Here is a 3,275-nt window from a genome sequence, read left to right on the forward strand (position 1 = left end):
AGGATAGAGACGACTGATGTTACCTTTAAGCAAAAATTCTGTGAGACGATCATCATTTCAAAGTTTACTTAGTTAAAAGTTCAACCAATTCCTCGTAAATCTGAACCTCTGTTGTTTCAATACTTACAAAAGGGTTCATAAACCCATTAAGAGACTTCGAGGAAACAAAACATCTTTAAAATGGTCAGAAAAGTCCATGTGCAAAGAGTCAAGGTGTTGACAATATTCTTGTGCATGTGCATCATCAGAGAGAATTTTGCCTGTATGGCTGAATTCATTCCAACCAAAACTCTGCTAAAACAAAATCAGTTTTTTTAGAAAGGCGAAAATAACTTATTTTGTAGGGATCGAATTGAGCTCGTCGCCTTGAAATTGTAAATTAATGCCATTAAATTTTACAGATAAATCAGCCAAAGTCTTTCTTAAATTCTAGCAATCTCACTCTTAGAGCTACATTTATGTTTTCGAGGAACTCAAGCACAGAGTCGAAAAGATTCCAATACCTATTGAGACAGAAGCTTTTGGAAAGTCAGCGAATCTCGGTGTATATTGCAAGCAATTGAATTCTTCATCGTTTTTCTTACACAGTAGTCTAAATAATCGATCTTAGAGAGCATTACTGCGAATTTTGTTTACAGCAGATACGGCATATTGCAATGATTGATGCAAACAGTCACTGAGATTTTTTCTTACTAAATTCTGTCTGTGAATCACGCAGTGAACAGCTAAAATATCTGGTACCTCCCTTTCCAAAAGGGCTATAAACTCACGATGTCGACCCACCATTGCAGGAGCCTATCAGTGGCAATGGACATAATATTCGCAAGAGGAATGCTTTTCTCTTTAAAATAATCTTTGACAGTACTAAAAATAGATTTACCTTTGATATCTACAATCAAGCTTCCTGCAAAAAGCATATCTTGAATGATTTTCCCTTTCTTTACAAACCGGACCTATGCCTACAGTAAAGCCTGCATTACCTGGCAAGGTAAATTCATCAACTTGAAGGGAGAATTCGTTCGACATCAAAAATTTGCTTAAAGAAATTTCAACGTCTTCACCCATCTCATCATTTCGTCGCCACACTGAATCTTATAGAATAGTTTTGTGGATTATCTTATCTGATCTTATGAATCTTATGGATAGATAGTTTTTTGGAACATTGGATGATGTAAAACTGTTTCTTAAACTTACTTGACAACCGGCACTATCAACTCTACTCCGATGGTTTGAGCTTTCCCAGATTTAGCAATAAATTTTGATATATTATAAGAAGCGATCAAACCATTGTCGCATTTTTGTGATGACGTAACCAGTAACCCTGAGACCGAAGGTGCCTTCAGAAACGTGAAAAAAGACGTTCGTCAAAAATGACAAATCTATATCTAGCTTTTTTGCACCCCCCTACTGCCCAAAACAAGTTCACCCCCCCTCAGCATAGTCCCACCGCCCCCAGGGGGCCCGGTATCGCCCCCGTTGAGAACCAATGATTTAAACCATCGCAGTTAACTAAGTGCAACAAAATAATGCTTTATAGCTCTACGTATAGTCTGTCTATAGAAAGGTAGGTACTTCATTTACGTCGTACTAGAGCTGCGCAATGGGCTATTGGCGACGGTCTGGGAAACATCCCTGATGATGATCCGAAGACATGTCAGCGTAATTTTGATCCTCTGCGGAGAGGATGTCTTCCCTCCTTTGATAACCCGATTACCGGCAAGCGAAGTTGGGAACTTTACGGATGAACAGTTTGCAGCAGATCGATACTGCGCACCGTCCCTACGCTTACTGATCGCAGCCAGTGCTTGACTTCGGTGTTCTACTGGGAACCGTGTCTTTATGATCAGTCCACTGTGGGACGTCTATAGAAAGAATTCCCCGACTACAGAGTCTAAGAGACCGGTGATATAAACAACTCTCTCTATATCGTTTACTTATTCGTGGAAAAATTCTCTACGGAGATAAACTATATTAAAACAAGCTTTCATACTTATACCCATAGATATAGAGGGGTAGTAGCCTTATTGTAGTCCCTGCTTATACCGCAGATGACTTTAATTCACCTTATTTGTATAAAGAAAATCTTTAAAAAAATTGTTTTTAATTCACCCCTACTTGGATCAAATTTATAAACCTGCTTATCCATAATCTCACAAATGTAAAGTGAATTACCCTCGTAATAATGGAAACTACATAGAAAGTGTTCTAAAAAGGTTATTTTCATGCAGATCTAATTCACATATTATCTTTTTCAAACGGAGAAAAAGTCGATGTGAATGATAAAATATCTTCTTGCTGAAAGTAAACAAAATTCATATTGTGCGTGCATAAACCTTTTTTCTTTAAAAAAAGATTGTGCTTTCTTAAAGATTTATGTCATCAATAAACTATTCATTAAGTGTGTGTAATTTCTTTCTGGCAAAAAGAAACATCATTAATAATCTCATTCTATGTACTGGCAGTAACTTTCTATCCCGTGACACTAACAGCAAATAGTATCTGTGCAATGTGTCTCAGTTGCAATGATGTTCTGACAGAAAATTTTTTTCGCAAATGAAATTTAATGTTTGTGTGTTTATAAGTTTTCAAGGGGGATATTTCCGTCGTGATCTGCTGCGCCAACTACGATCGCCAAGGTGCCAAATAGATTTAAAATTTGCAAATTTTTAGAAGAAAAAAAAAACATGTAGATGTTTGCCCGGGGGTGGCTACGAGTTATACATTTCGAGTTTGTCCCTTTCTGTGATGTTTTTTTTTTTAGTTTCTCGTGGGCCACTGCTCGGAAGTTTCCAAGACTTTGCGATTATTCTGCCACAGATCATTATACGGAAAGCTCCCTTTTTGCTTTAAAGAAAAACACAGATACGACAATAATGCTACAAAAGTTTATGAAAATGATATCTGCAAAATAACTGATTTCAGTAGTGAAGTAGCTGCAATATATGGCTAGCAAATAAAAATGTCCACACCAAGATTTTATATTAATTCAGCGAGCGGTGCAATACTAATGTCCAGTATCCAGAAATCTCCTTGCATGAAAAAGAATATTGTAGTAAAAATATGTATTTCCTAGCGTATTCGTTACATCAACTCCAGTTCAAACGTTCTTGCCATTTTCGCACACGCTCAAAAATCGGGCATTCAAGCTCTTGGCAGTAGAATGCGTTTGGCAATCAACCATTTCAGCTGATTGCCAAAGTTTAGGGCAATAAAAAGGCTGGCATTTTAGACAGTGCGATATATTTAATATGGCTGTTGCTTGGCTGACCGCCTTT

This window comes from Parasteatoda tepidariorum, chromosome 3 (genome assembly GCF_043381705.1).
Source record: "Parasteatoda tepidariorum isolate YZ-2023 chromosome 3, CAS_Ptep_4.0, whole genome shotgun sequence".
Lineage (NCBI taxonomy): Eukaryota > Metazoa > Arthropoda > Arachnida > Araneae > Theridiidae > Parasteatoda > Parasteatoda tepidariorum.